The sequence below is a fragment of the Gavia stellata genome, chromosome 4 (assembly GCF_030936135.1).
Source record: "Gavia stellata isolate bGavSte3 chromosome 4, bGavSte3.hap2, whole genome shotgun sequence".
Lineage (NCBI taxonomy): Eukaryota > Metazoa > Chordata > Aves > Gaviiformes > Gaviidae > Gavia > Gavia stellata.
In genome coordinates, this window is record NC_082597.1 from 9518590 (window position 1) to 9540157 (window position 21568).

Genomic DNA, 21568 nt, shown 5'->3' on the forward strand with positions numbered 1-21568 from the left:
AAGGAAAACCCAGCCATTTATACAAAAACATGAAATTTTATTCCTATTTCTGGACACCATAACTCATTAGTAGACTTCAAATGTCCATTGGAAGTGCCTGCCTCAGGGCTATGTTGCTGTGTCTCTGGCCTGTTCCTGAACATTGAAAGTTAGCTGTAGTCCCTTTAAGGTTTATACACAGATAGAGTACGACATTAAAGACTTTGATGCAATGAAATTTACAGCCATTTGAGCAAGTGGCATCCTTTCCAGTCTCTTCTTTCAGTGGAAGAGGAGAGAAAACTGAATGTTGCCTTGATCAGAGGAAAATGAGCGGGGAAGGTCTGTGGAAAGTCAATAGTAACTGTTCTGCTGTCTCCTTTCCTGTGACTGATGCACCTTTAAAAGAGGTTTATTTGTATCAGGTAAAACACAGAATATTTCAGTCCTGCAGCAAAACAGGGAAAGAACCCTGGGAACAGCACTTACCCTCTGCACCGATAGCCCTGTTTTGTTTGGACCTTTGGCACAGGGAGGCTTCTCTCCCATCCAGAAAAGGTGGAAAAGGCACAAACTAGAGTTTTTTGTTCACACAGAAAGCAAGAAGGCCTCTTCCTCCTTTGGGTTTTTCTCCAGAAGTCTTCTGTTGCATCACCTTTTCCTATTGCAAAAGCCTCGTAGCGGGGTTGTGTGCAGTATGGAACTCAGTCTGCCTCACTTGCCAGCCATTGTACTTGGCTTTTTTATTGTTTCTTTATTTGTTTTATACTCATCTTTCTGTGGCCTTGACTCAGACATAAATGTTTATAGACTTCTAGATTTCTTTTTGCTGTAAGCATTGTTTTTAATCAGTATAAGCTCCTGGAAAGTCATTGGTCCAGAGACCAAAATTTACATTTCCCTATATATAAGATAGCAAAAGAGAAACATGGGAATCTGTTCCCACTTCTCAACTAGGAGACATTTCCTTTGCTGCTTGTAGTAATGCATTTCATACCTAGACCAAAACAGGAAAGCTTTATAGCTATTATATCTGCAGTGCTGACCCCTATAACATTAGTCAATACGGACAGAGATGTTCTATGTTATATTCTAGTGAACAAGGAATAGAGATGAAACTAGCCACTCTTTTCAGAGTAGCTACACTTTCATGATGCTGGGTCGTTGCTGAGCAGGACCAGTAGCCTATATATCCCATCCATTATCCTTTAAACTAAAGGTTCACAACTACAGTCCCAGGTGCCACCTCCACTCTTTGTCTTCATACCATGGGCAGTTACCCCATCAGCTGGTAAGCAAATAACACTGATCTGCAGGTGGCAGCATTTTGTTGTTGCTTTGTTCACAGTACTTAGAATCATAGAATCGTTTAGGTTGGAAAAGACCTTTAAGATCATCAAGTCCAACCGTTAACCTAACCCTGCTAAGTCCACCACTAAACCATGTTCTCTAAGCACCTCATCCACACATCTTTTAAATACCTCCAGGGATGGTGACTCAACCACAGCCCTGGGCAGCCTGTTCCAATGCCTGACAACCCTTTCAGTGAAGAAGTTTTTCTTAATATTCAATCTAAACCTCCCCTGACACAACTTCGGGCCATTTCATCTTGTCCTATCCCTTGTCTCCCCTCAGCCTCCTCTTCTCCAGGCTAAACAACCCCAGCACTCTTAAGTGCTCCTCATAAGACTTGTGCTCCAGACCCCTCACCAGCTTTGTTGCCCTTTGTTGGACATACTCCAGTACCTCAATGTCTTTATTGTAGTGAGGGGCCCAAAACAGAACACAGCATTCGAGGTGCAGCCTCACCAGCACTGAGTACAGGGGACAATCACCTCCCTACTCCTGCTGGCCACACCATTTCTGATACAGGCCAGGATGCCGTTGGCCTTCTTGGCAACCTGGGCACACTGCTGGCTCATATTCAGCCGTCTGTCACCCAGCACACCCAGGCCCTTTTCCGACACAGGAATTTACAGACATAGGAGCATAAATATTGGATCCCCATTTTCACTCCAGTGAAACAAAGGTATTCAAGCATAAGGTAGGGCGAGAGTTTATTGTGGACAGTCATTCCTTGGGGAAAGAGATGATGGTATGTCAATGGAAAACCAGAGGTTACACACCTGCCACTGAGAGCTTGACACAGGGCCAATACCCTGGGATTTCCTGAAAGAGACTCATGGACAGCAGTAATACAGCAAATTAAACCTGGGATCCCTTCCCTAAAACTTTTCATCCTCAGATTCATACTCTTCCAACACATTCTTTGCAAACTCTGTAATATTCCAAGAGAGATAGGATTCATATTGATCACAGCTGTCTGTTTATTTAAGCTTCAAGAAGCCACATGTTGATCTCTAAAGTAGCACATCTGCCATGACATTATCATGGGGATTTTCAGGGCATTTGTACTGATCTGACTGAGGATGAAAAGCCCTTTGCAGTGATGTCTGCCTGCATGAAGGGCCTAAGTTTCCAGTGATGTTCTTGCATCTTGGGTATGCAATAGCCACTGTGATGGCAGATATTGAAAGTTTCAGAGATCTGATCTGAAAGACAGATCTGAATCTTGTCACATGCATGAATATCCCCACTGCACTGACTGAACTGTTTAGGCATTTGGAGCAATATCCCCACGGCAGGACTGCACACTCCATTTTGTCTATGGTGTTTCAGTGCACATGGGTAAGTGTTTGAACTCAGTCCTTACTCACATTTCTTGCTGTGGGTGAATGTGTCGTATTACCTCCATAGATCATTTAATATGTTAATTTACAAAAGGATAAGATTCTAGTGATTTGAAGCTATTACTTTTAACGTTGGTTTGTGGCGTTTTCTCTTCATTTGTGCAGTTTGTCTCTGAGAAGGACAATCTTTTTGCTATAGATAATGTGAATGGTACAGTATAGTAAGTGTTAATCTGTAAAACCTTGTAGCTCCACCTGGCCTAGATCACTAGACTCCTTCTCCATGCATGTGCAACTGCTACTCATGTTAATGAGGAAAGCATGCTCTTTGAAGAAGAAATACACACATCACGCTTCACATCCTAAAGCACTCAAGATGGTTTTTTGACATGCCAGAGATAAGTAGCATGACGCATAAATACACATAATACTTGATGAGGTACCATACTACTTGATGAGATACCATAATATATACAAAACTATTATCTCTCAGCTGTCTTCTACTACACATGCTGAGACTATCAATAATCACACTTGGTTTGGATTTCTGGGTAATATCTTGAACTGAATTCAAATACAAGTATAACCTGGAACTAAGCCTTTTTTCCTGCATTGCAGGAAAAGCAGAGCTAATTCAAAAGTATTGCATTCACTGAGAATTTTGAAGCGTGTATCTGCAACTATTTTGTGCAATTGGATATTTTTAATTTTTTTTTAATGTTTTACACCCTCTTTCTTCTCCATTTTTCCAGCTTTGACTTAGAAAAGTACAAAAGAAGGAAGAAGGTAATGCTTTAGTTTTCTTATATTTGTGAGAAAATTGTAAACAAAACATACATTGAGTGTGACTTTTTTTAAAAGAAATCTGCCTTTGGTCAAAATGCCTTTGAATAAAAAAATAATAACTGCAGAAGCTTGCTCAGACTCAAAGGTCATGCTAGAGCAAGAATCATAGTTAAAGAATGAAAATAAATGTAACAAACCAAAAATATCATAAGTATTTTAATAAAGTCATATAATTTTTTTAAAAAATCAATATTGACCAGCAGACTGAGCACATGGAAACTTGCAGTTGGCAAAGAAAAGAAATAAATACATTCTGTAGAGTATTTTACTCTCCAGCAATTTAGAAATAGGGCTTCTAATACGACCTGTAATCCTTAGCCAGCACCTAGCTGGTACTTTTGTTTTCCACATTGCCAATGAATCAGGAAACAAACACCTAAGCTGTATTGTGAAAGGCTGTGTGTTTTATACTCATCCTCTTTTTTTTGCAAGGTCAAGCTCCTGATCTACCTCTGTATCTAAAACTCTCATTCTTATCAATGAATACATACGTAAGAAGAATGCTGTGTTTGACCTTATTTCTCCATAGAGTAAGACAGAGTAAAATTTGGTTATAAGTGGCATGAAATAATCGCTCTAAGAAAACATCTCCATCTGGAGGTATATACTACATTCAAAGAACTACAGATAATTATCTGGAAATGGACATTGTTTGGAAGAAAAATGGATAAAATTGCAAAACTCTTAGATGAGCTGACAGCAAAAATAGTAATCCAATCTAAGTACTAAACTGATGTGAGTTGTAGGTATGACCAGAGAGGGTAAAAGGATGAAATAGCATAGTTCATCTCAAGTCCCTGCTTTGACATGTCAATAGGACTCTGAACCAATTGCACTTTGATACTTCCTAATATGTATACTATTATAATTCTGATTTTCTTAAGTGCTTACATTGTTTATGTACCTTTGTGTGCCTTAAAAGGGAATTACTTCAATGAATAAACCAAGTTCACTCAAATCTTCAGAAAAACACAGTCGGGTTTTGGGTTTCAGTTCTCTCCTCCCTCATAGTATGTTTTTATTGTTAGGGTCCTATTTCTATTTTCAGAGACTATGTAAAAATGGGCTTACCTCTTGCTTTGCTTGAGTTACACTCCTCCAGATAAGAAGACCCAGCACCAAACATGAAAGCCTATATTGGGGTACCTATGTCCATGTGATTCCACCTTAGCATGAATAGAAAACCCTAACTGTGAATAATTACAATAAAATAATAGTTAAGGTTTTCTTTCTTCAAAATATTTATGTAAAGTATTGATAAGGAGTTTGAAGAGCCAGCAGCAGGAAACATGGGAATTGGAGTACTTTTCATACAGAAGAATGTCACATAGGTCTGGGCATTGGAATGGATTTTGATACAGGGTATCCTTTTCTGAGGCAGACTTAGGATCAATATGCAAATTTACACCTTTTCCTCTCTAACCAGAGTTCATCTTCTATTGCATTTCCTTGCCTATTAGACAATAAGTTTTCATTAATTTTGGGGTTTTGCTGCTGGCTGAAAAACTCAGCATCTCCAGTCAAGTATCTTCCACAGCTTGGAGAAAAACAAGAACATGAACAAACGTTGCTGAGAAGAATAAAATAAACAGGAAGCACTTACTTAAAAAGCCAGATAGTTACCTGCCCCCTTGCACAAGTGTATTGCAATCTTATTTTATTATGTGGGCCTCTATTTCCTGCAGTACAACTGCATCCATCAGAGCACAAGATGAGCAGTACTTTGTGAGTGAGGCCACTGTGAATTGTTTTTTCCGTTTGTTACCCTTCAGTATAACATCATGCCTCATTTACTCCACGGTACCTGAAGTCTGCACAGAAGAATCTTCTTTGTTGGCGCCCCTCTGATTCTTGCTGCAACAGTATTTGAGCACATCTTCAAGAAGAACAAACTCCTCCTTAACTCCCCGTTTGGGGCAGTAGAGTGTTGTCCACATTTGACAGAGACGAAAGAAGAGATTAAGCCACTTTCTCTGTACAATATAGGGAGCAAGAGCCAAGGGCTCAAAAAAGTATCCAGCTTTCTCAGATTACACTCCAGTGCCCTAATTCGTAGAGCAAATAGTCTCTTGTTTGCATGGTGGCTTAAATCACCATACATCATGCTCTCTCTGCAATGAATGTAAGAGTACTAAGAATAGCAAACATTATCGGGGGCAATGCACTGCAGGACAGTGCTAAGTTCAGCTTCCCCTGCTCAGCAAGCAAGCTGCACGTGAGCGTTGTGGAACAAACAGTACAGGCTCATCTAGCAAAGCCCCAGCAGCAGGGCTAAGATCACTTTGTTTTTAACTGCTGTTTCCCAGCCAAGTGTGTCACTGAGTCAGACTCACACTGGTTTTATTGGATTGTGCAGTGGTAGAAGAAAGGACCAATTTTACTTTGTAGCTATGTTTCCTGGGCAAATATTGGACAGTAGTCTAGAGAAAGGACAGCACTGAGATGATAGAAGTGACTCTATGATTCAACACTGAGACGGTGACAAAATAGGTGGAACTGGCTTCTTGCAGTGCCAGATACTGCCTTCCACAGCCAAAGGACCCAGTGCTTGCATTAGCTGATCCTACATGGAGGAAGACAGATGTTTGGAAAAATGAAGCTTTACCACTTCTGATGTTTGCTGACTCCTAGCACTGGAGTGGGGCAGCAGAACTGCCCCTAACTTTTGCCCCTAGTGTTGCTCCACCCTCACAGTGCTCTACTTGCTCCATTCCCACGACAACTCTGATTCATAGGGGAGAACGGGGAGGCCTTTTCTTCTTGCAGATAATGCAAAATTTCTACAAGAAAAGACGTTTCTTCTTGCAGAAAATACAAGTTTTCTACAAGGAAAAAAGATATTTACTTTCCTGCAGCTTGGTTATGAAGAAACTGCTCTGCAATGTCTGAAATCCCCCAGTATGACTGATTGCTCTCATTTGACCTTGACACGCTTGAGGAGTGGGCCGATGTGAACTATGTGAAGTTCAAGAAGGCCAAGTGCAAGGTCCTGCACCTGGGTCAGGGCAATAACCAGTATCAATACAGGCTGGGGGATGAACGGATTGATAGCAGTCCTGAGGAGAAGGACTTGGGGATGCTGGTGGACAAAAAATTGGATGTGAGCCAGCACTGTGCGCTCATAGCCCAGAAAACCAACTGTACCCTGGGCTGCAGGTCAAGGGAGGTGATTCTCTCCCTCTACTCCACTCTCCTGAGACCCCACCTTGAGTACTGCATCCAGTTCTAGGGTCCCCAGTACAAGAAAGACATGGACCTGTTGTGGCTGGTCCAGAGGAGGGCCATGAAAATGGTCAGGGAACTGGAACACCTGTCCCATGAAGAAAGTCTGAGAGAGTTGGGGTTGTTCAGCCTGGAGAAGACTCCAGGGAGACCTTACTGAGGCATTTCAATCTATAAAGAGAGCTCATAAGAAAGATGGAGAGACTTTTTATCAGGGCTTGTAGTGACAGGACAAGGGGCAACAGTTTTAAACTGAAAGAGGGTAGGTTTAGATTGGACATAAGGAAGAATTTTTTTTATAATGAGGGTGGTGAGACACTGGCACAGGTTGCCCAGAGGAGCTGTGGATGCTCCATCCCTGGAAATGTTCAAGGTCAGGTTGGACAGGGCTTTGAGCAACCTGACCTAGTGAAAGATGTCCCTGTCTATGGCAGGAGGGTTGGACTAGATGATCTTCAAAGGTCCCTTCCAACCCAAACCATTCTATGATTCTATGATCTAAAAACTACTCTACAAAATCCACTACACTCATACAAAAGGTATTATATACGTCCTTAAAGCTTTGCAAGATAATTCAGTTTTCACTTGTTTTCCAGCAAGTTTGACGTTCCTATTACATTTTAAGTGTCTACCATCCAACTCCTGCAGTCATGATGTATTTGAAATTCAGTGCTAAGCTTTTCTAATATTGCAAAATACACAATTTTTCATACATCCCTTATTTTTGAAGTTTGGATTTGCTAGGGAAAAAATCATTTGGGACTATTACTTGGACTGAGAAGAAACAAGCTATTCCAGTTGGAAAAATTAAAACAGAGAGGTACAGGGAACTGAAAGAGGTCTCACAGAAATCTTTGTGTAGCTTTAGTGACAGGGATTGCTTTACATTCTGACTATAACAAACACGCATTTCATTGCAGCTTTAACTCCAGCTGAGAGCCCAGCTATGTATGTTGTAAAGTAATATAGAGTGAAAGGATGGTTGTATGGTAAAAACAAAGTACTGGGTGTCAGGATGTATGGGTTTCAGACCTGGATTTGCCCTGGACTACGCATTGTACTAAACCATTTGGCCTGTTTCTCTCTCCCTCTGAATAACAACTTGTAAAATTAATGTCGTGCTTACTTACATACCTCTTGGAGGTGCTAGACTACTAAGTCGGTTTCATGGAGGGTGATTTTGGGTGAACAGTACAAGTTGCTGAAATGTCATTTGAGGCACTGACAAGAGTATTCACAGTCCGCCTTTAATAATTTAGCTAAAAAGATTTCAGAAAGTTACAAGCTTTAGCCAGACAGTAGAAGTGGTATCATCAATGACTGTTTAAGTGTATTGTTTTGACCATGGACAGGGTTTTGTACTCTTTTTTTTTTTTTTTTTTTTTCCTTTTTTTTCAGATATCTAAGCTACTGAAATTCTAAATTTAACTTAGCAAAAGTCTTCCTGGGTTATCTGTATTACCTACAGGGAAGACTATCCTCCTCCGAAAGGTTATTCTGAATATCTAAAGTAGGTTTTCCTTTTAAACTGACTTTCAGAAGAGTCATCACTGACTATGCAGGGAGTAGAGGGTAATTAAGGATGGGATGCACCTTACCAGGTTTCAATGCCTGACAGGTATGTGTCTTCACCTGAACTAGTCATTTGGGCTCAGTGGGGAGAAATAAGCACTTCAGAGTGGAAAATACACATTCCTTACAAAAGACGCATGTTTGTCCAAGCAGCCCTAAAGAAAATTTATACAGCTGATGTTAAGTAAACCTCTCCACTGAAGAAGTCTCAAGTTATATTCCTCATGTTTGAATACCTCTTTCTTTCCTGTCCTCTACCTGTCCCCAGTATGAAACTGATGTACTGATTATCCTTAGCATTTAAAGGTTAATACCTTGATTTTCAACACAGCTTGAAACAAAGATTATTATACCCAAAACAGAAATTCTGGCAGTAAATAATTTGGTCTGCCTCTTACTCTGAAGTGACAAAACTTTTGTTGAACAAACTTCTTGGGTTCAGGATTTAATTTTAACGTAGGAATGCCAAACCCAAATAAGCCAGCACTCAGGGCAATCTGCCTGATTCAGAAGAGGAACATGAGGCTCAGTTCTTCTCATGCCAGATGAGAACCTTATCCTCCACGTTGCTGGCAGCTCTTCTCTGGGCCTCTCTTTTTTCTTTACCTCCCACTCTCCTTGCCTCCCTACCCCCACCTCTGAAAAAGTTTTGCCAGGTTTGACTTGCTTTCCTTCTCCATCAGAATAGAAACACATTTTACAATCTCAAATCTGTGAAAAAGAATCCTTAGCATCAGCAGGTCAGTGTACTCAGTTTTGCTTAAGTGGTCAAAAGCTTCTGTTTTAAAAGATAAAAAAACGCATTGGGGCAAGCATTAAATGAGAAAAAAAAAAAAGATTTAGGAAATGGAAATTAAGCTAGTCTTTCAAAACAACTTATAAAAAAAATTGTTTCATTTTCTGGCTTCACTCAGTTTTCTGTTTCTATGTGTTCCAACTGCATTTTAGTAAAGAGATGTATTACTGCATTCTTTTTGCTGTAGATACTGCTTTGTGGTAAACAGAATTTGATCCCTTTTTTTTCCCAATACTTTCGTCAGGCTAAATAAAATTATTCTGATGTTTTCTGAGTTTGTCTAACAAGAAGTACATTCACATCTTCTGATTTACTTTCCTTCAAAACAATAATGAATGAAAAATCTCTCAGTCTGAACTTTGTTTCCACCTTCATTTTTACCCCTTTTTCATACTGCTCTTTCTGCTCTCATTAATTTAGTGGCACTGTCTTGGGTTATGATCTGGGAGACTGTCACAGAAAAAATGGCTCCTATGTGGAAGATTTTGCAGACCAATGGTTGCAAAAGTTTTTTGAGACTCCAACTGATAACAGAAAAAGGACTCCAGCTCAGTCCTGTTCTGAAGATCCTTAAGTGAGTGACAAAGCCTATTTCCATATAACATGAAGGTTTTCTCATTGTGCTTGGCCATTCTGCATCTTTAGTCTTGCTGCTTACTGCCTCTTCCATGACCCCCTTTTCACATTTTCTCCTTCAGCTTTCTGGGTCTCCAGAAGCAAGGTGCCTCCAGAGCCCGTGTTACAGCTGGATAAATCAGTTGCTTGCTCACCGTAGCCACTCCTTTCTCTCCAGCCATTTGAACAGTGACATTACTATGGAAAGCAAACCGGATGCATTTATAGCAGGTTCCCTGTGTACCAGGCTCTCAAACCAGAGGAAAGCCCAGGTGATTTTCAGGCAAGTGACCTCTGCTCCATTCCTTGCACTAGAGCCTCTGCTAAATACGTTGTGTCATTGCCTGCACAAAGTACAGCAGCAAGTGCAGGAAGTTTCTGTTCTTTCTGGTTCTCAGCTGGGTGTTGACCATGTGCCCAGTCTTGTACAATGCTTAAGAACATATTGTTCTCTCCCAGAAGGTCATTGCATTCGTATTGGACATATAATGCGATATTAGACTTCGGAAGAGTGCTCTCAAAGTGATTTTCTTTTTCTTGCTAGTAACAAAGGGCAAAAAAACACTGCATTTTTCACTCTGAACCAAATAAAAAGCAGAGTTGATTGCTCAGGAATTTTTTCTGCTAGAGATGGTGTTATGCTTAGAGCACAGGGGTCATTAAATATACCAGAATGCTCTTACAAGAATAAGGAACAAAGGCTTCAGATTTAATGTTAGATATTAAGGGTAACACCTATTTGAATCAGAATCCTGCCATGATTTTTTAGGTCCATCTAATAATTATCCAGGTACCTCAAAATTTGTAATCAATTTCTCACTTCCTAATTACTGTCAACTACATTTTAGAAATGGATTAAATGCTTCCTGTGCAAAACACTTTGTGTGAATAAGGGTAAATGTACGAAAGTTTTTATCAGGAGAAAATCTTCTCCAATCTCTTCTGGAGGACAGGTTTAATCCAAACACATCATAACTTCAAGATGTGAGCACCTGCTGTCTGGATCTGACCCCCTTCAGATCCTTCTCTGTAGTTACAATGCCCAACCCTTCTAACATTTCTGTTTAAATGATTACGTAGAGTATGACATTTTGCTTCTAATATAATTGAAAAGAACAAAGATGTTTCATTCTGCTTTTCCAGATACTTCTCAGGACCTGGAATATACCAGAATCTTTCTTAGGATCTGAAATACCAAGAGATGGTATTTCATTATCCACACTACTTTGCACAGAGTTCCTCTACTATTAATTAGCACTTCTATTGAAATTCAGGGATTTATAGGGTAAGTGATATCTTTGGAATAAAGCTGTAAAACAAGATTACAGCACAGTCACATTTTAGCTATTTTCTGGAAGTGTTCCTGAAGTATGAATAGCAACATCCAAAAAACTGCAAAATCACCCACAGGAGAAAAATTATTTCTGCTTTTGAAATGGCAAAGCAGACACACAAATATGGAATGACTTGCCGTGGATGAAAGGTAGACAAAACATACCCCCTTTCAGACTTCATTATTTGTATCACATTTTCAGGGCTAAAACGTAGGAATGAAATCTTGTTCTCATTGTGTAGGGTAAAAGTTTCCCCATCTGCTTTGAAGTCAGGTTTTCACAATGGGCCTTCCTAATAAATTTACTTGAGCTGAAGAAAATCTTTGTCAGTAGATGACAGCAGGAAGGCTTTTTCTCTCTGAAGGCAACTCATTAGTAAGTGTTGCAGCCATAAATACATAACCAATGCTGTAGCTAGCATTGGTCTTGTTGCAAGTAATGAAATGGAGCAATGTGTTGTGGGTCTCATCTAACATGTTTTTAGATATATCTTGTGTAGGTGTCTATAGCAGATCTGACCACCTGAGTCTCCTTTTACTGTCAATGGAGAGAGATCATGGCTATAAGACAATGATTCAGCTGACTAGCCTATACATATCCTAGTTATATATATATCTCTCCCATATGTATATAGGATAAGATGAGTTGTTCCTCAGGAATGTCTGTTTTCTTCATCACCTTTCAAGTGACTTTGTGGTGGCCATCACATCCTGCATCTGGCTTGATGAAGTCTTTTCTCGCTATCCAACTGCACTTTCGTGATCAGTCTACATTTTCCAATTGCAACTGCACTTCCATTTCATCGTTGCAATCCAGCTCCGAGGCTTCTCTGACAAACAAATCCCAGAGCGGTTTAGCATCTGTACATGTGACATATTGCAGACACAGTATGCTGAAATACATTGTAAAAATTCAGATTTTATACGGTACTTTGAGATATTTGAGTGAAAGCACAAACTGTACAATCCAAGAGCAGATGTTCATTAATCAGCCTTGTATCATATGTGTTCTTTACTCTTTATTGTGCTGTTTCAGAAGCATATTTCCAAACTAGTTCAGTCATCTCCAAGACAGCCTGAGTCTTCTACTGTCTCACCAGTCTAAGAATACAGTCAAATTCTTACCTTTTGGAGAAGATATTTTGTCTGAGCAGTTCCATGTGTGCTAAAGCATATCCATCTGGCATAACCATCTGAAGGGAACTCAGTGTGATAAATATTACTACAAATTAGCATAGATTGAAACCTTGGCTCCAAAAGAAGGTTTAATTAACTGTATCTACTGAATGGTCTTGGGATGTGTTTTAAGACTACTCCCTGCAGAGAGATGAAGGTAAACAGTGACTTTGATGTTGTATGTGTGTGTTTGCATGTGTGGACATGTCTCTTCTGATCCTTTTTCTTGTCCAAAATACAGGTCATATTTTCTTGTTCCATATGGAATATTCAACAGCTTAGTCATTGCCAGTAAAACTTTTGGGTGCCTTAACTCTTCAAAATAAAATGTCAATAGCTTTTTTTTTAACACATGACTCAGGGTAAAAGTGCTATTGCCAAGGTTTATCAGTCATTAAATTTTCACTCAGTGCAGATACAATCTGTTCGCCTGGGAGTTGAAACAAGAAAGAACATGTATTCCAAAGTGTAAACAAAGATCTCATATGATTATAGTGCTGACTTATCTTTAGTTAAAATACTTCCCAGAACAGTGATGGGCCACCAGGCACATACTTATGGACAGGTATTCAGTTGGTAAATTGATGGAGGTTCTCCTTTTGACAACAGCCAATGTTAGGTATAGGATGAACAGCAGTAGAGAAGCAGCCAGCTTTTGGAGAACGGGCAAAAGTAGCAACAGAAGATAATGAACGGCAGATGGAACCACTTCTAGGTGGCTAGGCAGATGGAAATGAATTCAGTTTCAAAAGTAAATTAAATCATAACACTCACGTATATGCAAAAATTAAGAGACTGAGCAACAAAAGACATGAGGAAAACCTAAAAAATAAATTTAAAAATGAATCAACAACTGCTCAGCTTTGCTGCTTTAGGTGAAATAAAACTCCAGATGGACCAACACCAAGATAAGTATGGTAAGGATATTTCATATTCATATCATGTAACTAATATTGCACACAAAAAGACTGATCCACCTGCAAAATCTCACACACTCGTAGTAATGTTTTCTGGAAGGCAGAAAGAATATTACTTCACAGAAGGATACTGGGTCAGGTCCTCAGCTGAGGCAAATTGGCTTAGCTAGCTTGATTTCAGTGGAGTTATGCCAGTTAATTCTGGACTAGATCTTCAACTGAAGTTTTTACTTGCGAAAGTTTCAAACGTTTCATTTAATGCCTTCTGTGTTGGAAAAATTATCTCTTCCTCTCTTCCTTCATACTTCTGATTTTGTCCTGTAATTTTCTCAGCCTCTTTTTACAGCCATTAATGCCTTCTGCTGAATTAATTAAATTAGAACAAGTATTTTCCAGGAAGACATAATAGGAATAAGAAGGAATGTATCACTTGAGTTCATTTGCAAGGCAGAGCAATCCCAGTCAAAATGGTGCTTCAGTTGTTCATTTTGGGAATCTACAGTTACATGGGTATTTGTCTTTTATTCTTTGGAATGATAATCTTGGGTTTTTTATAAGGTTCTTGACTTGACTCAATACTGTACTATGTGAAATTTGGTGTCGACCTAACATGCGGATATTTATATGGTCAGCTTCTCCTTTGAGTTTATAGCTGAAAAAAAAAAAAATTAATATATAATTAGAAAATATATAATATACAGCATATTTATAAGATATAATAAGTGGTGTGATTAGGAATGATAGGGAAAAACACAATATATTAAGCAAGGTCTTAAGAAATGGGAGATGCAGTTCCTATTTCAGAGTTTTTCTATATTATCCTTGGAAACTGCTTACTTTCTTTGCTTCGGTTTCCTTTTACTTCAGTTTAATAAGACATATTTTCCTTCCGTATCAATAGATAGTGAGGAAAAACTTGCTAGTACCTGAAGTGTTAACTTGACATGTACAGGTGAAATCTGATTCATCCCACCCAACTCTGCCTTCTGTGCTGGGTCCTTCAGTGCTGCAGTCTTTAGTCTACCTTCATACACAACAGAGGAAAAGCTACTTCCAGAAGATGTTTGTTCCCACCCATCTCATATTCCTCTCCTATGTCAAGGTGAATCAATCCCTGGGACTCCATTTTGTTCTCCCTGGGCTAGAAAGAGCCTAGATTTCTAAATAGCTTAAACTTTCAAGTAGCTGAAATTAGAGGACATAGTCACACATGTGGCCCATATATTAGTTACATGTACAGCTAAATAAACAGTTTTGAGAAGACTAATATTTATAAATTGTGATATGCATAAGCCTACTCACATAATCACTAAAGTTCATTGCTGGCTGGGAATTTCCCAACAATTCATAGCAGAAGTGTCTGAAGGAGGAATTTGAGGGGGAACAGATGATTGCAATATGCTACAGTTCAGGTCAATCTTTAGGGAATCTTTTGCAGAATATCAATCATCAAATACCTCTTTCTTATAATCTCCCAGTTATTAGACATGCCATGTGTCAGTGCTTCTGACTTGAAGGATGCAAAATATTCATGGCTGGAAGCAAAATCTATGCGTATGACGATAGGCATTGGGAAGACATGAAATGAAATTCAGCCTAGTTTGGAGAACCATTACAGATCTATTCTGAAGGCTTAAATGATGTGTCACCCTTAAGATCTATAAACTTGCTTGTTTCATGGCAACCCATAAAAGTGATCTTTTAAGCCCAGAGGGGTTCAGCTGTTTCTCTTGGGGTTTTTTAACTTTTTCAACAGTTAGGTTATTGGGCAGGCCATAAACTCAAGACCTCTGCCTGGAAGGCAGAAGCTCTCTGTTTGACCTGTGATTGCTCTGTTTTTGCCAAAGGAGGTTGCAGGAGCAACATACAAATAAGTTAGGCCTCTGCCAGTAAGACACATTTGCTTCACATCAATTTGCTTTGCTATTGCTGCAGCATATGCTTGGAAATTAAATAAACTTTTTTAGTTACCCTGTCATTCTTCTTTACAGACTGTTTCAGGTCGGTAAGAGGAAGTTTTGTTCTCCCTTCAAATCCGGAGCTCCTAGTAGAGTTCTTGGGCAGATCTTGAAAGATACATATGTGCATATACAACATATATGTATTCTTTTTCACCATGATTCAGCTCCAGCATTTTTACACTTTTTATTGGAAGTTCATCTTCAAGTTACTTCAATTTTCAGGTGTTTTTTGCCTTTTGCAGTCAAATCTATTCCACACTCAAAATTAAACAGTGTCTGGAAAATGAACAAAAAAAGATGAATCAGTTTCTCAACTTACAATGGTGTTCAGAAACTAGCGTGCAGGGGTAAGCTATAACTACCACCAATCACCATTTTCATCAACTAGCAAAACATATAAGCAGGGAAGAATGTGTTCTTCCTTGTTATTTAATGACATCTAGAACAAATCCAGGAAATTACCTAATCCCTTATCAAGAGCAGGACAATCAATCTTCTTGTGGGGATAGAGAAGCTGGCATGATTTACTTTGCTGAAAAATCAGAGGCTTCTAAACCTTCAGAGTTATGCTCATTCACCAAGAACAGAATAAGTATGGTGATGCTCGGGCAGTAGTATTGTTTACTCTTTGGTCTTTCATTTTGCTTCCTTTTTCTTCACACTGACTGCAACAAATACTTTTAGAAGCTAATAATCTACATTTATACATTTGACAATATCAACTGTAATACTTTCATCTGCGTGGTCATATAAAGCACTCTGTTTTTCCCAGTCTTCCCTCTCTGCAGGAAATGGAGAGAAATCCAGGCATTTAGATACTGTTGGCTATAGGTGTAATTTAATTTCTATATAGTTAAGGCTGCCTTTATTGACAAAGTTTTCTCCTTGATTATTATCATTTTACACTTTTGTCACTGTAGCTAATGCTTTATCTTTGCTATTTGAAACTGTAGATTTCGTAACCTGTTCTGGTGAACACAAAGTGATAACGGGAGGAAAGTATCCTACCTCTCGGTGGAGACTTTTGTAATGGAGCAAATCTCAATGGCTTACAGTCCCAGTGATGACATATTAGAAAACTTTGAGCTCCAAATAATAGCTAAAAAATATTAGCATTAGCTGTTACATTTACATCTCTCTTCTCAGTTCTTTGTGATGTGGTATTTTTGTCTGTCTGATTTTGTTTTATTGCTATGTTTGCTATTTCCTTTTGCTTCTTCAAGAGCTAAAAGGAAAGGCACAAAGTCCTATGCTAATTTGCATTTTGTTCTTGTGTTTTAGTCTCTGATCAGTACTCTGGATTGTCTCAGCTAGTGTTAGGGAGCCCAGCAGGTTTAGGACATGGTTGGACTTGCAGTGTAGATACAGATCTACAGCATCAGTCTTACTTTTTCCTAACATGCCACTCTTGGGAGGTCTGCTATGCTAAATCCTACTGACCAATTCAGTGGGAAATTAGAAAGCTGTAAAATACTGCTATCCTAACAGTAATCTAGAGGGGTTTATAAATTATATATTATCCAAGACTGACTTTAGCAAGCTGTATAGTTGAATTGAATTTTCTGCTCCAGACTGAAAATTAGACTCGTCTTTGAAGCTCTGTTTCTCTCACCCACCTGTTTTCTCCTCTGGATTTCCCCTGCCTTCAGAGATTATATACTTACTGGGTCTCTACTGCAGTTCTTCATGCAAGACAACAGTTCCGGACTTTGACCCAAAATTGAAGAGGGAGTCATATTGAGAACTCTGAAAATGTGAGTGTAAAACACACTTTATGGATAGCATAATGAATACTTAAAATTTTCCTTCTTTACACCTTACCACAAACCTCAGTGCAATGATAGGTTTTATTAACTTTCCACAGAATCTCTTAGGTGTTTTCATCCACCAAATTTAGAAATAAATATCTGAGAAAATATTTTAAATAAAATCCACTGCAATATTTTAAATTAAACCCCCCCCTCTCTACACACACACCGCATTAGCACAGCTGTGTTACTTCCTTTTGACTGAAACCGAGAGCAGCTCCAGACAAGAAACGCCTGGATTAACTTTACCCTTACACACAAGTTCTTCTTGGTTCTAACTCACTACTGACTAATCAGCTCTCTGGCAGTGTCTAGGGTATAAAAAGCATCAAAGTAATTAAAAGCCACTTTTGTTCTCCCCTCACTTATATGAGGAGTTACAGAATACACAATCCAACTCATTGTGCTTTATACCACTTCATAACCAGACCTCATCCAGTTTTCCTCTCACTAATGGCAGTAAAAGGGTCCCGACTAACTTGGGAAAAGTATGGCCTTAAATGCTGATGGTTTCCTGAACACAGTTCAGATGGTACATACACTTAACCTTTGTGTTTCCTGGGATATTGGCCTAACCACCAAGCAAAGTACAAAAACGTCATTCACATTTCTTTTTTTAGTAGCAGAAAGGGATATTATGTTGCTTCGGAAATTTGATAAAGATTCAGCTTCAGAGATTGGCTAGTTAATGGAAGCATTCTGGTTTCCTCAAAAGAACTATGTCTCTTTGCAACAATCATGGCTGAAGAGCCCCCCAGGGCTTGGAGTCCTCTTCTGTACTGCTGAAAGGATAATATTTAGAACAGAGACAATCAACCATTCATCCCCTCCCCTGATTTATGTTGTACACTTTGGATAACACTCACCCACTAGCTGAAACTGTCAGAGCTTTGCCTATCTTTTAAGCCTTGGGTAAGGATGGAAGGGGAACAAGAAACTTGAATGAATCACTGAATATGGTACACTCTGCCACTGTGCAAAGTAGTTACAGATACATTAATATGTGAGTGACTACTATAGTTTATTTACAGTGTGACATGCGGCTTAAGGATACGCCCAGAAATAGACAGCTGGAAGAGGAGAGAATGTCAGAAGACAAGGAAGACTGGATTTATCACAGGTGAATAAGGAAGTCCTGAGCTTGGGGGAAAACCATGAGGTTGGGAAATGTGTGTACTAAGTCTGGTAGTTAATTATGACAAGAAGAGAGAATTTTTGTTGGGTTGTATAGTACTGTCTGGGATGAGAATGATGCCTAATAGGTGAGGTGACTTGTTCACATCGTGTTTAATAGTTTTGGCATAGCTCAAAGAAAGTATAATCCTCTTTTAGTAATCTATTAGGCTCTGGGCCATCCAGTTTCACCACCCAACAAGTTCCCTGTAGGCAGCAGCCGGGGGTACTGGAGGGAGTATTCTTCAGGCAGCAACAACACAAATTTTTTTCCAGATAGGTCACTGGTTCTCAAAGTATTTTTTCTTTGCTTCTCAATGGGAGGCCTTGGGATAGGAGACAGTAATAATGGTTTGGCTCTAATGGCTCTCAGGAACTACAGTCCCTATCTGCTGCTGCTGCTTGTGCGGTCCATCTCTGCCCCTAATCAAAATTACTTCTACAACAGATTCTTTCCCTTGACTCTAACTGCCACTGCTTCTTGTGGGAATCTGCCTGGCAAAGTGCCCTTCTTTTCTCTCCATCCTCTTCCCCCTAGTTTGAGAACTATGATCTTAAGACAGGTTTTGTTGATTTTTCTGCCCAATTTTAATTGAAATTAATTGGTCCTCTGAGGCTTACAGCTTCCTCTAGGACTTTGGAGTTGATCTGGTGAAGTATTTCAGATTTTCTGCCTTGCTACTATCTTTATTTCTCCATTCTCTCTCTGTCTTTCAACTTCTCCCTCATCTTCATGATGTTGGAGTGACAACATAGGCGGGCAAGGGGAAAGGAATAAACCATCTTTTATTCTCTCATTTCTCTGTTTTACCTCTACTGCCCTTGTTTTAACCCTAAAAGAAGCCATTAGGGTGTTGTCATTTTCATTCACTGGCACAGATTCAGAGTTCTGAAGAGTACCATCATGTTGCTGAAAGGCATCTCTATTTGCCTGCAAAAGACTTACTGGCATATGAATTGCTACAGCCCTTGCTGAAACTGTCAGGTGTTCTAAACACACATGGAAGTGGTCCCTATTTCCTTGCTTTCTTTTCAGTTCCCTTTCCTCTGAAATACATGGCATTCTACCAGGTTTTTGGAATTTTCACCAAAAAAATCAGAATTGAGTCAGTTACATTGCTGAAGAGTGGTGAGATGATATCAAGAGTACATAGATGATATTAAGCTGGCCTGGCCAATAAGACATGCAAGCATTCATAAACAAACACACATTTTTTACCTGAATACAGAATATCAATATTAGATATTAAATATTGAGCTTCACGTAGGTTACTAATTTCTCCCTGATATTAGGGCAGCAGCTTTATTCACAGGATGATGACCAGATGTTAACACTTTTAGTCAGTGATTATATTTTCTTGCACATATTCATAAATATGCTTTCTCATGCCACGTACTGTACACATTAGACTTAAGAAGCAAATGAACAATATTGGATAAACAATAAATTTAAACCTATTTTTCTGCTTCTCTACTATGCATGTTTTTTGACTCTACAGATGATAAATAAAAACCTTCAGCTTTCATCACAAAACAAGTGACTAAAAAGGCAGATGAACATTTTTTATGCACATTTGGAAGTTATTGTGCTTCAGACATAAAATGTTTCATGTGTCACAGAAAGTCATTCCAACAGTATTAAAGGAACTTTTTTGGTGAGTGGAGGTTATGGTTTAGCTGGCATCTTACCTAAGAGGGAATGCATAAGTGGAAAGGACCTTCTGGAATTAAATAGAAATGTTTGCAAAAGGTTTAGAACAGGAGCTTAAAGAGAAAGGGGAGAACCTTACCAGAGAGAGTATATTCTTTACTCTGTCTTGAAAAACACAGTTATCAGCAAGTTAAACCAGGCAGTCACAGGGAACCCTGCCTATGACTGTGTTGGAGTCAGCAAAGCCATTTTGTTAGATGAATCCTCCACTTAATTGGGTGTTACTTTGCTCCATCTAATTGACTGTGTGGTGGGTTGACCTTGGCTGTCTGCCAGACCCCCACCCAGCCACTCTCTCACTCCCCCTCCTCAACAGGACAGGAGAGATAAGACAGAAAAGCTTGTGGGTTGAAATAAAGACAGTTTAATAAGAAAAGCAAAAGCTATGTGTGGAAACAAAGCAAAAAGAGGAATTTATTCACTACTTCCCATCAGCAAGCAGATGTCCAGTCACTTCCTGGAGAGCAGGGCCTCAGTATGTGTAGCAGTTGCTTGAGAAGATAAACGCCATAACCATGAATGTCCCTGCGTCCTCCCCTTCCCTTTTATTGCTGAGCACAATGTTATATGGTATGGAATATCTCATTGGTCAGTTTGGGTCAGCTGTGCTAGTTATGTCCCCTCCCAACCTCTTACGCTCCACCAGCACACTGGCCTTGGTGAGGGGTAGTTGGAGAGAAGGTCTTGATGCTGTGAGAGCCCTGTTCAGCAACAGCTGAAACATTGGTGTATCGACATTGTTTTAGCCACAAATACAAAGCACAACCCCATACCAGCTGCTGTGAAGAAAGTTAACTCTATCCTAGCCAGACCCTGTACAGACAACAATTAAACAAGTCTGTCACCAAATAATCACAAAATTTGAAAGAATTAGCAGTAGGTGATCAAGTGCTGTCAAGAAGTGCAAACAACAAGAACATGCTGTAGGATAAATACTGTAAAAAGTTTGAGGAAATAAATATGATCCTGCATTTATGAGATGTGCAAACATTTTCCTGTATTTCCCTGACATCCTTCCTGACATAAGTAAGTAGTGTTCTTATAGACATTGGCTTTCCTGCTACAGTGCCTGGCCAGAAAGTCTTCACATACAGAGAAGGATGATGAACAGGAATTCTGTAGAAGAGGAAAATTCTCTGGCATTAATTAGCCGACTTTACTAAGCAAGATTGGCTTTAGCACTTGATATGGACCAAGTAAACTCTTTTGAAGGGAAGCTCTCTTCTGTTGGCTTTGCTCCAGTAAAGACTAGAACTAGCTGAATGAGAAGATAACATTTGAATGCTTAAGTCCATATTCTGAAAATGAGATAAAATCACCTTGCTTTTGAAATTATTTCTTCATTCCCACTGATATTTTGAAGGTAGAGAGTTCACATTTCATGAAAAGGGTGTTCAGTTAAAATTCATATGCTGAACAATATTCCATGAAATTGAACTGCTAGCAAGTGCAGTAAAAATAAAGCCCTGAGGTCATTAAATCATAATGATAACAAAAAAGGGTATCAGCGTGTTAGCTCTATTTAAACTCTTAAACTTGTGAAACATAAATGAATTTTTTAACCATTTAATGTGAGTAGATGAAGAAAGAATGCTCTATTAGGCAAATTCATAACCTTATCCACAAAGTCTTGCTCTATCTTTAAACAGCATAATGTTTTTATGCTGACCTTTCCAGAAGAAACCACTGGAAGATATTGGAGATGATGAACTTCACTGTGAATGCTGAAATATTGAGACACATTCATAAGCTTTGCTATAAAAGTACTC